Source organism: Papilio machaon, chromosome 18 (genome assembly GCF_912999745.1).
Source record: "Papilio machaon chromosome 18, ilPapMach1.1, whole genome shotgun sequence".
Classification (NCBI taxonomy): domain Eukaryota; kingdom Metazoa; phylum Arthropoda; class Insecta; order Lepidoptera; family Papilionidae; genus Papilio; species Papilio machaon.
Genome location: NC_060003.1, coordinates 6,346,441 through 6,359,923, shown reverse-complemented (window position 1 = coordinate 6,359,923; position 13,483 = coordinate 6,346,441). Strand labels below are relative to the sequence as shown.

At 32.3% G+C, this 13,483-nt stretch overlaps 1 protein-coding gene across 1 annotated transcript in view; it reads left to right on the top strand.

The window, feature by feature from the left end:
- Nucleotides 1–13,483, top strand: part of LOC106707663 (nephrin) — a 35,296-nt gene that overhangs the window by 401 nt on the left and 21,412 nt on the right. The gene's annotated exons all lie outside the window — the stretch shown is intronic.

Sequence of the window (13,483 nt, the reverse complement as noted above, 5' to 3'; positions counted from 1 at the left end):
AATGAGGTGTGTTGTTTATTGAATATACAGTCGAACCTGGATAAGCGAGAACTGGGTATTCTTGAAATATTCTTGTAAGTAAGAGTCGTTGTCCGGTCCTAACGGACAACCCATGAGCGAGAACTTTTGGTTAGAGAGAAATCTCTATTAGCGATAAAAAATATCGATGGACTCTCGCTTTTTTAGGTTCGACTGTATTTTGTTTTTCCTATCTTTAAGCTATTTTTCTTTTGTTATATTTTATAATAAAAAATATACAAGAAAATTACATTAATTTCAGATCAAACAATAAAATATACAAAAACAATTTCGAGGCCACAAGTTCATTATTATTCAGTTATTTTTCTTATTTCTTTAAACGTGAGCAAAAACAACCTTTTTTATAATTAACTCTAATGAATTCTCATAAAATAATTTTTGAGAGAAAACTTGAGTTAAAAAAATAATTACCTTAATTTTAATCGTTGAGAAATTTATCATAGAATTAAAATAATCTATTTATTTTAATTCTATGATAAATTTCTCAGATTCAATTTCTTTCGTACAGTTAAAATCTGATAAAATAATAAAATTTTATAGTTAATTAGACTTTATTCGAAGCTTTGAATATGAAAGAAAAACGTAATATGAAAAAACAGTTACTGAATGTTTAACTTGCCCTTAAACAAATCGGAGTGCGTCTGAAATAATTGTTTAATAATCACTTAGAACAACGCTAAGATTAACCCTTAGTGTAAATATAGTAAACATAAAACAACTATATAGTAAGTTACTGCGAGAGATAATTCGCAGATAAATAATAATACAGTATTAAATATGAGGTCATATTTAACACGCCAAATATTAAATTATAAAATCTAATTATTAAAAATTTTACACCAAAATGTCCGTACATCACCAAAATAATCACCTCGTAGCCATAAAAAAAGTGAACACGTATTAAACACATATCGGAAACTGCCGTAAGCGAGGCGACACGCCTCGTTAGCGATGCGGCTAACGAAGCGAACAGCACGGATTACCGACATACCAGACGACACGACATATAACTGATTGACAAACTGCACCGACTAACGCGTCATTATTTGGATATGTCTACGAGTACAGCCCTGTATTATTCAAGCGATATCCTAACGCTTAAATAGACAGATTCTGAATTACTACCTCACGCTCGTAACACTATTATGATTGCTTTAGCAATGAAAAGGACTAAGGGGCAAACAAGCTGCGGTTTACCTAACATTAATTGTTGCCCATGGATAACCTCAATATCAGAGGAACCGCAGATACGTTACCGGCTGTTAAGGGGATTGTATGTTCTTTATACGTATCAGTATCTTACGAAATGGTGACGTATATGAGTTTCCACTGTCGAAACATCCGTTCAAAAACATGTATTTTAAATATTTACTGTAGGTACAAACCAAATGTCGTGTAAAACATGTTAGTAGTTATACTTTTAAAAAAGCAGCAATATGCTTTTATTTCAAATGTTCTTCTTATCTTATATGTTATAAAAAGCTTTATTTCTAAGTACAATTTAAAATTTACTTGCTTCACTTAGCTTCTTATTATTGCATGATTATTTTTATATTTCAAAGTGACCCGACACCTAAGTTATTACTCAAAGTGTAACCTTCAAAGTTAAATGACTTGATTAAAATGTAACTTAACGATACAAATACGGCAATAATAGTAAAATACTTGTTTATGGGGAATAAAATCGAGACCCCAAACTTGTAAGGTGCTATAAATCGAATCTTTATTAAATACTTTAGAAACCTATTAAGATAGGTAGGGCTTATTGAACTTTTGTGTAATAATGTTATTTTTTTTAACAAAAATTATACTTCATACTTCTTACTAATATTATAAACTAGCTTTTACCCGCGACTCCGTCCGCGCGGAATAAAAAATAGAAAACGGGGTAAAAATTATCCTATGTCCGTTTCCTGGTTCTAAGCTACCTGCCCACCAATTTTCAGTCAAATCGATTCAGCCGTTCTTGAGTTATAAATAGTGTAACTAACACGACTTTCTTTTATATATATAGATAGAGATAGAGGCGAATGTTTAGATGGATGGGTGGATGTTTGTTTGAAGGTATCGCCAGAACGGCTCAACGGATCTTTATGAAATTTGGCATAGTTTTAGAACATAGTTTGGAAGAACACATAGGTACACTAATTATATTTTTTTTACTTTTTTAACTCCGCGTGGACGGAGTCGCGTGCGACAGCAAGTATATTATAAATGCGAAAGTTTGGATTGATGTTTTTTGTAATGTATCTCCAGAACGACTCATTGGATATAGCTGAAATTTGGTACAGATGTAGAACACTGTCTGAAAGAACACACTGAATACTTAGTATGGTTTTTCAGAGTTCCGCGCGGACGATACGCGGGCAAAAGCTAGGTAAACGCAAATGTATATAAAACAGTTATTTTGTAGGTCAATGACATCGTAAAATATTTTTTTTAACACAAGTATAAAAAAGTAAATTTCGTTAAAAACATTTTATAGAAAACTATATATCGCCCGAGATTCCGTCCGCGCGGAATTAAAAAAAAACATAATAAGTAGCTTATGTGTTTTTCCAGGCTGTGATCGTCTTCGTGCCAAATTATATCAAGATTCATTGAGCCGTTATGAAAATACCTTCCAACATCCATACATCCATCCAAACATTCGCATTTATAAAATAGTTACATTTTAATCATCGTTTCTCTTTTATTTTTTTTCCATTCTATTCTATTCTTACATTTATTTCTATTCTATTTTAATCGTCTTTTCTAACCAGGTTACTCGGTATGACACGTCTTCTTTTAATAAATCGTACTGTCGATCGTCTTTTCAAGAATCTTTTTAAAATTTATCACGTTTTCATGCAGTTAGCATCCTTGCATATTTCATGGATTTTACGTCATATTATCTGTTGGTTAGTGAACTATAATGAAATCAGCGTAATTAATAAGTTTGCTAGGAACATTTTCTCATTTACCCCTTTACTGCTAATTCAAAAAAAAAGGAATTTATACATCAAAATTGTACAATTTAAAATTCTTTCAACACACATCAATGTGAATCTAACGCTTCGTAAACTCTGAAGTCTTCACTTATCAACGTCATTTCAAATTCTGTGGCATCGTTAAATGTGCATTTTTATGTGAAAATATGTCAACGAGATTTTACGGTTGCGTTTGCATTCAATTACCAGTACAAAAATCGACGCATCTTCGTGCATCTGTATTGCGAATTTAACAACCATTTTAAAGGGTTGTTGATACATTTTTAAACGGTGACATTTTACAGTTATTTAATATTGACACTGAAGTTTTTAATATCACGTTTTAAGTGGGTTATAAACTTGCTCTGTAAATGTTAATATTTCAATGTTAAATTTTTTAATAAAGTTTCCTGTACTCATATTGCATAAGAAAAAAGTTTCGTCATATAAAGCCTATAATATTCTCCTTCCCGATAAAGGCCCGTCAAAATCAGTTTAGCCGTTCCGGAGATTACTCAGAACAAACGCTGGCTTGCAGACAGACAGAAAAAAAAATCAAAAATAGATTTTTCGCTTTCAGCAATGCAAATATGTATATAGGTACATAGACAAGTGTACAGTATTTTTTAAGTACTGTCTAAATTATTGTAGGTGTTATGTCTTATCTTATGAAAGATAATTTAGAATTAAAATATACTTTTTCTCGATACCACGATAAGTCCACGATCATGGTACGCAACCGTTCCATACGAACACCGGAATACAACTGACCCGGTCGCCACGGGAAGCAGGCGCACGAGAAAACCAAAACGGAAGTCAATGCACCAATATAAAAAAGGGACAAAATGTTATGTTTTTGTACAAATATCATGGAATGTTATGATTAATGAGCTCGTTTGATTACTATGACGTCATTACCTAAGTCCAATTAATATCTGTTAAAATCTTGGGACATACTTAAGTACAGTCCTTAACTTTGTACCACCTCATTACCGTATCTATTTTTAATTCCTACAAGGGCAATAATTCACGGTTGAATAATTAAATTAAAATATTAATTTGACGTAGTCCAAATTGAGACTTGAATAAAAAAATCTGATGTAATTGGGACAATTTAGAACACCGCTATATGTCATAAACTACTAGTGGTAACTTTTAAATAATAATAAAAATTGTTTCTAAATATTAAAATAAAATGAAAAGAGAGCGTCGGTGGCTCAGGGGTTAAGCACTTGACTTGCAATCTGCAAGTCCTGGGTTCGAATCCCGCCATATACCAATATGTTTTCCGATTTACATATGTACATTTATCCGACGTTCTTACGATGAAGGAAAACATCTTGATGTAACCTGCACTGAGAAGAAATTCAATGATATGTGTGAAGTCATCCAACCGCAACTGGGCCAGCATGTTTGACTATGGCCTAGTCACTCCTAACTTGGGGTAGGCTCCGAGCCCCTCGATGGGGACGTATAGTGAGCTGATTATGAAATATAAAAAAAAATCAATGAAATCACGTAATATTCTATCTATACAAATGTGACTTTCTATGTCACTGCAATTGAACCTTCAAAATTTCTACAAGTCATACATAATGCTCATGTATTCGCTGTAAAATGTATGCATAAGCATTCTTTACAAGTACCTATATATAGCAAATAGTATGCTTTTATATTCTAAAATGAATCGTGATAACTAAATAACTCTAACATTATTAAATTTTGCATTATCAGATGAAACAGTTTCTTTCTGTCATGTCTTTCTATAAAGTAATTGCCAGCTCCATTAATTTGTTTACGTCGTCCGAGGATTACTTTGTGCAACTTTGATGACGTCATAATCTGATTGCGGCGACTTACTGCAACTAAATTATATTAATATTTCTTTCTCTTTTGAAACTATTTTGTAATCTGAGATCTCATTTAAAAAGAAGGGAAAGAAATATTTTCTCAACTATGGATAAAATTAAAAGGAGATAAAAAGACTTAGTCAGATTTAAAAACTGTGTCTATTCAAATGCTAAGCTAATATTATCAAATAGACTATGTATAACTAAAAATGTTACTGGCCATCTAATGGACGAAATTCGACCGAAATTCATAATTTTTTTTTAACAGCTTTATGCACTTCATTCCCACATTAAGTTTAAACGTGTCAAAATCACGTTAATATGGTAGCGAAATTTTCGAAAATGGCGAACACAGTTTTCTGTATTAATATAACATTTTATTTTGACTATTCAAAAGTATTTTTTTTTATCCCGACATAGAATAGAATATTCAACAGGTAAATCAATCAGATTTACGCATTGTCATGGGTTCAATAACTTAGTTCTAACCTAACTTACCTTCAATACATTACTCTAACATCTTTCAACAAAGAAACTGAATAGCACTTTCACTTGTAACTTAAAGTCATCACTTCATCACTAAGGGAGAGCCTTAGTGTAGATTTGGTATGAATAACTGTTTTAATAGTCAAAACTGCACAATTTAAGCATTTGATTTTACAAGTTGTTGTAAGAAAATACGCTTATATTTAATTTAATTTCTTCTCTATAATGCTGTTCTCGTACTTGGCAACTATCCTAAGTTAATGTTTGTCCCAATAAAAGGGTTTCAACCAAAAATTGGGGGACAATTTAAAATCACGACCGTTTTTCTGACTAAGGATATAAAGGTCTTAGTATTAATATTGTATTTAATTGAATTATGTCACTTTCCCCCGCGACACCGTCCGCGCGGAATTAAAAAAAAACTTAATAAGTAGCCTATGTGTTCTTCCAGACTATGTTCTACATCTTTGCGAAATTTCATCAAGATCCGTTGAGCCATTCTGGAGATAACTTCAAACAAACATCCATCCATCCATCTAAACATTCGCATTTATAATAGTAAGAAGTAAGATATAGATTATTTTTTCCTTTCTCATAGTTTCTAGTTTATCGTCATAAAATGTAGTGTAATGCTTTGATTTTATTAACTTCCGATTTCTATAAAATTTCTTGTTTGCGTTAGTTGCGGATTAAACAAGCTTTTTTTGTACAGCAAGGGATTTAAAAGTATAAGCTTTCGTAAAGCTGTTTGCTTTAATAGATTAATGGAAAAATAAAATTATTGTATAAAAAGTCTTGTACTACAAAAACATTGAAAGGTTTATTTTAAATACAGGGTAATGTTGTATACCAAACATTTATGTGATCTTTTTTTTAAATGTTATGAGCTAGCTGTCGCTCGCGACTCCGTCCGCGTGCTAAAAAATTTTGTTAAGCGCTTAATTTGTAGTCTATGTGTTGACTATGTTCTACATTTGTGCCAAATTTCATCAAGTTCCCTTAAGCCGTTCCGAAGATACATACCTTCTAACAAACATTCATACATACATTCAAATATACGCATTTATAATGTTAGTATAGTGTGGGTTATACTACAGAAATTGATATTTTAATTACCAATGAAAGACATTGTTTTATTTGTTTTAAATTTTCAATAACGTTGAAATCTTATTAAATTATTTTTACAAAGCGTTGTTCATTAAACCGGCTTTCCTATTAAAACCAAATTTCATTTAAGTAATTAGATTTATTAAACCAAATTTGTCAAAAAATAATAAAACACACAGAATATATACCTACCAGTTTATTTTTCTTACGCTAGTTATATTTAAAAAAAATGTATGATATAAGGTACCTTGAATTATAAAATAGGTTAGTACCCGTCTTCATTATATTGGTATCAAAGCCTTGCTACGTCACACGATCGCGCCCGAGCTGAAGCGAAACAACAGAACGATATTGAAATTTCATCGAAGCAGGAAACAAAGACAAGAGTCACGTCTCAAAGCTGCGATATCAATGAGTGTGTGGCCCAAGTTATAAGAGGCAGGGAAAATTAATATTTTTATTTCTTATACTTTTACATCACATTTTTGCGGGCAAAGTTAATAGATGGATAAAATGTAATTAAAACAAATGATAAATAGTTATTTATTCATTTGTTTTAATTACCATATTTTTTTACTTTTTCTTGTTTTTTTTTTGTTGTCATTTTTAAAAAAAAATAATTAATAAAGTAAAAAAGCTTTTATTAATTCATAAAATTGTTGAAACAACAATTAGACTAATATACAACATGTTCCAAATTGAAATTAGGGAATTAACGTATTCAAGCAAATTGAATTACTTTGTGATTACAGAGTAGCGTGAAAGCCAAAATCATGACAGTAGCGTCACTTCTCACTATTGATAATCCATTTGGTACGCTTCGTTACCCGCAGCCCTAACGAGCGTCTCAACAGAACTGATCGGAGACATTCCCACAATTCAAGATTTGCGCTCACACAAGAGAATTACGGTTAGATTTCTCTTTTATTCATTCTAAATTTAAATTTAGAACGTTTGATAAAATATTTATTCAAATTTTAATTTCCCAACATCAAAGTAATTCTAGTAAAAAAAAAAAAACGAAATGTAACTATTAGGCCTTTCGTACACAAAGCAATGTAAATCTTCACACAGTGCGAGTTGCCAACATTTCTACCTGTCATCGACAATCACTTGCAACCTTTTTGTCGAGATCCTCGTGAAAAAGGTTTCTGCAATTTTCAAGATGGCGGAGCAAATCTATACAACTCGTGTCAATGATACAAAGTTGTGTACGGAGCGCGCAACACGATACTCGCGTCGCAACCATACAATATTAGTTTCGACGATTTACATTAACTTGTGTGCGAAGGGCTTTATATGTTTATAGTTTTGCTGTCTCCTTTTTATGAGGTCTTAGTTTTTTGACATTTTTAATTGTTTCGAATTAACCCAAATGAACCAATATAAAAAAATCTTTCTTACTAACAAATGTTATATTATTATTTCCTTAAGTTTCCAAACGTAGGCGAAACTAGTATTGAACAAAGTGCTATAGGTCGTTAAATCGTTACCTGAAGCCGTATTATATCTGAAGTGATCCATCGCTGCCACGCCACCTGGCGAGCTACCAAACAAGCCGTCAAGCCTGAGCGAGCTGGCACTGCGCCAGTCTTCTGCCTGATGCTCCTTATTTTATCCCACCAATATTCTAACCGAACGTTATGTTGACAAAAGTCGCAGAGTTTTACCTAATTAAAATTATCAACTGTCAAAATAAATTTAATCTTGCGAAAGGATCTACTATCTATCTAATAGCTAGTTTAAAATATTAAAAGATAAAAAAAAATGTAAATTTGATAGTTTAGAACGGACATGGCATAAGATATCAAATAGGAAATGCGATTTTAATAACAGAAAACAGGTAATAAAGGCAAATTTTAAACTTCCTTATAACGAAAATATTTAATGTTACGAGTAAATAAATGAAAAGGCCGTGTGTATTTCTCTAATAATAAGGATAAGTATTAAGATCCTCATTTAACTTAAGATGTCTTGCTGGATGGGCTCACTAAAATAGTTCCAGTGTTCTGTGTGAGTAATTGACGCAAAGACGACACGTACGGACAACATTGTATATAAATAACATTATACGTATATACATAATAATATACATGTGTGAATTTCATTTGCTAGACGCTCGTAGCACTCGAGCCACGACACGGCTCGTTACGCCCGATACTTAATGTCGTATGGTCCACCTCACAAGCGATAGCGGTAACTTATTAAATTAGTGCGCAGTTCAATAACTGTCTATGTAAAACTAAAAATAAACAATTGGGCAATGCCGATCTATGGTAGTTTTGCTGCTACAATGCTACGAATTTATATGGCAGTGCTACGAATAGCTACGAAATGTTGTACATTATTTGAATTATGGTTCTGATTTAAAAATATTCACATAATGAATAATACAACGGGCGAAATAAAGTTAATTAAACTTTTATTAAGAGCATTTAAATTTCATCTCAATGTTTAATATTTTAAAGATACCTTTAAGATGGTGTCTGCTGTCAAAAGTTAAAATTTCTGAACTGTTCCTTTTCTCTCAAGTTCTTTAACGAACGACGTTTCACACTGGTTGTTTAATTTTTAATCATTCTAAGGTTTTTTAATTTTTAATTTTAAATATTTCACAGATATTTAAGTAATGAAACCTTGTTTCTTATAAATAGTAAAAGTTGATGCATATCCTTTAATTTCCAGATAAAATGATCTTGAGCTATATTTGGGACCCAATTATCTTTAGTAAGGTGTTTAGAAATATACAATCATATTTAAGATTGTTCTAGATAAGAAAACATACAAATAATATTAGGTTTTCCGGATTTTGGGCTAAAGATAAACAAATATATAAATACTTTACACTTACACTTTTTTACATTTATTTCGGCACGTGTTGTAGCAAATTTAGTTTTAACATTTTCACAATATAAATGTGGATTGTAAGCCCGATTTTCTTTTCAACATTACCTAAATGTATTAAGATTTTATCTCATTCACTGTAAAGGCGCCTTCTAAACCTATTTATTTTATTTGTTAAAATACTACGTTAAGATACGAGACGCACACAGGCTTTGAAGATATTTACTTTAATTACTTTCAGTTTAATCATGAAAAAGCTTAACAATTAGTTAATGAATTTTCTTTTGATGTTATATTGCTTGATGTCATTTTATAGGATTAAACTAAACATTGGGAACCCGTGGATTCTGCCTACCCCTATGGGTTACGGCGTGAATTATGTTAATGTTATTGTGATGTTTATCTTCTTTATCATAGAGATTAATAACTGCACAAAATTATGAACGATTCTTTGCCATATCTGATCAAACTTTTTGGTCGAACTGTTTGATAATTATATGTATCATGTTTGCCACACTTTGACAAACTATTTATAATATTTGATGAACAAAAATATTGTCAAGCATTTTTGATCGATTACAGATACGTTAATTTTGATATTTTACATATTTATTGTAAAATAATTTGGTAGCCTTATGTCTTGTTCAGATTTATCATCATTATCAGCTCACTATACGTCCCCACCAAGGGGCTCGGAGCCTTCCCAAGTTAGGAGTGACGAGGTCATAGTTAACCATGCTGGCCCAGTGCGGGTTGGTTGACTTCACACATATCTTTGAATTTCTTCTCAGGCATGTGCTGGTTGCATCACGATGTTTTCTTTCATCGTAAGGACGTCGGATAAATGTACATATGTAAATCGGAAATCGGTACACATTGGTACATGGCGGGATTTGAACCCAGTACCTGCAGATTGCAAGTCAAGTGCTTAACCCCTGAGCCACCGACGTTCTTGAGTTCAGTTTTATATCAAGTACAAAATTACAAGCCAAAATCACTTAGTATTACAATCAGCATAGCAAAATATAAGCTGTTAAAATGCACTTAAACTTTCAAAATATTCCAAAACAACATATTAAACTTACTAAGATTGTATAATTACGAAATACAACGAAACTTGCGTTATATGTAGGGACCCTAATTTAAACTGTCGGACCGAACCGTCTATCTCGTAAGATATAAACAAGCAAGAAGTCAGTTGCAAATACAACAATAGTGACCCAAATCTAATATCCCTGTAGCAAGCGGCTTTACCATCGTTACGCCCGTGTATACCCACCCTAACAATACAGGGATGTCAGTTTACAAAGTCGACAAAAAGGTGCACGTATTATACATATCCTTGAATTTATTATGAACTGGTTATCGCCCGCGACTCCGTCCGCGCGGAATTAACACAAATACTAAATATCTTATGTGTTCTTTTTAGACTATGTTCTATATTTATGCCAAATATCTTCATGATCTGTCGAGCTATTCTGGAGATAACTTCAAACAAACATCCATAAATCCATATAAACATTCACATCTATCTATATATATAAAATAAAGTCGTGTTAGTTACACTATTTATAACTCAAGAACGGCTGAATCGATTTGACTGAAAATTGGTGGGCAGGTACTCGTAGCTTAGAACCAGGAAACGGACATAGGATAATTTTTACCCCGTTTTAAATTTTTTCCGCGCGGACGGAGTCACGGGTAAAAGCTAGTTTATAATATGAGTAAGATATCATTGTTGATTAAGTCATATTAAAAACTTGTATTATTTTTATTAAAAGACAAATTAATATATCATTTTTGTAGGTTTCAAATATTTAAACAACTGAAATAATCAAAAGAGTGTACTGAAATGTTGGTCTAAATACATTAACGTCAGAGATTTGTTACAAGCTTTTCCTCTTTATGCAACATTCACATTTCCTTTATTTGAATAGATTCTTTTGCTATACTGTACTGATTTTATTCATTCTTTTAGGCAAAATTAAAAACGTTGTTTTTATTACATTAGATAGAACATCTTCGTAACAATTGAATGCTCCTATTTATTTCTATATTAAAGTTACGAGCGCAATCTTCAGTTTAAATTACAAGAACGTAACGAATACAAGCTCAGACACTATTAAGGCTCTGCCACACAAGCGAACAACTAGTTACTAAGTAATTAGAACGTTAAAAGCGAATAACGTACCGAACGTGAGCTGACTGAGAAAATAGCGGAGTTGGGAACGACGATAACGCTTTTATTATGTGCGATTAAAAACATGTTAAATATAATAGCAGTATCGTTAATGGGCTCCAAATTAATCGATGAATGTGTTGAAAAATTATATAAAAGCTGTCGCCCGCGATTCCGTTTGCACAGAATTAAAAAAAAAAGTAATAAGTTGTTCCAGACTATGTTCTACATCTGTGCCAAATTTCATTAAGATCCGTTAAGATATATTCAGACAAATATCCATCCATCCATCTAAATCTAAACATTCGTATTTATAATTTTAGTAAGATTAATATAAATATAATTTCATTTTTAAAATAAAGAAAAAAAAATCAGAAATATAAGAACCAAATGTTGACGATTTTCATTTTTCTCGGTATATGTTTTTGTGAAATATTCAATATTATATTTTTTACAGTGTCAGTACCAAATCTATAGAAAGATGAAATACCAATAATAGAACAAAGGTAGCATTCAGCATTGAAAGGTTGAATACAAACCGAGATCGAAATGCCGTAGCGAAGGTATTTGGCCTCTTTTCAAACACTCAACTGAATGCTCCTCCTTTATTGCCTTACGGCGTAAAATACATGCATATCACAATATTATACATTATATAAGAGAAATATACAAGCTGTTATTTTTTCATTTTTCGCTTTAATCCAAGTACCATTTTCATTTAATTGTTGAAAGAAATAAGACACGAATTTTAAGAAGATGAGTAATAAAAACTGCATTTATACAGAAAATATAACGAAGAATGGGATCCTTAAAACATTGTGACAATATAAATTATACCTTAGTTGTTTAGTTACGTATTATACGTAGTACAAATTAATTTTCTAAAACTTAGTGGCAGTACTGGCAGTATGATTAGAGTACGGCATAAATACTGACATAAATGTCTGTTCTGTTTACACTTGTACAGCGCTTGACAAGACACTTGTTATCGTTTCGCTTTTTTATATTAAATAAGGTGGCAAACGAGCAAGCAGCCACTTTAAGTCACCGAGGAAGCGAAGCAACCGATGCCCATTGACATCTGCAATTGCAGATGTGCTGCCTACCATTAATCGATGAAAAAGAAAACGCCCAGAAAGAGACATTTCACCTTTCTATGCGTCCCCTCCACCTCCAAATCCACTTTCCTTTCATATCATTGCCTTTTTAGAAAAGTGTGGGAAGGATACGTGGACTAAAATTAGGCCTACGGCATACACATTCATCAGACAAAACGCGGAATTGCTTCCCGCCGGTCTTCTGTGTGGTCATGGTATTCGTATTTCGAACTCGGCCCATTAGTGTAGCAAACAAATATTGTTGTTGCGGGATCTATCACTGTTAAACTCTATCACTCTTTTTCATACAGATACTTGCAGTATATCCACTGAGTGTACCGTACCTATATAATGGTCTAGTCGTACCTATAAGGATGTACTTACTCGCACTAGTAAAAAGCGACAGAGGTACTCACAAGGTCTTTAGATTTATGAGCCTTTTGGGCTTATTTACTTTTGTTTATATCCATTTAGAGAACTCAACGACGCGGTAAATAAGATCATATACAAGTAATTTAAAAAGCTAACGAAGCAGCTAATGAAGCTAGCAAATAACATTCGTGACGTCATGTGACCTGAGCGGGTTCATTTAGTCTACGTATTGAGCCATTAGTCAGCCTGACCTGATCGTATGCCTCGTTAACATTTCTAATTATACAAAGTTACGTTGATGTTTGATGTGTTTAAGGTTTTGTATCAGTGTGTGTTTTCATTTTCGATTACTTGTGAATACTTTGAAAATGTTTGTTATAAATCTTATTACGGGTGTTGTTAATTGTATGTTTACTTAATTAGAGATGATCTTGGCGCAACTGCTCGCTTCTTAACGTTGTGTAGATACCTACTGATCAGTTACCTTTAAGTTTGTTACTATTTAGTTTTAGTTCTTAGGGTGAAGGAAAACATCGTGCA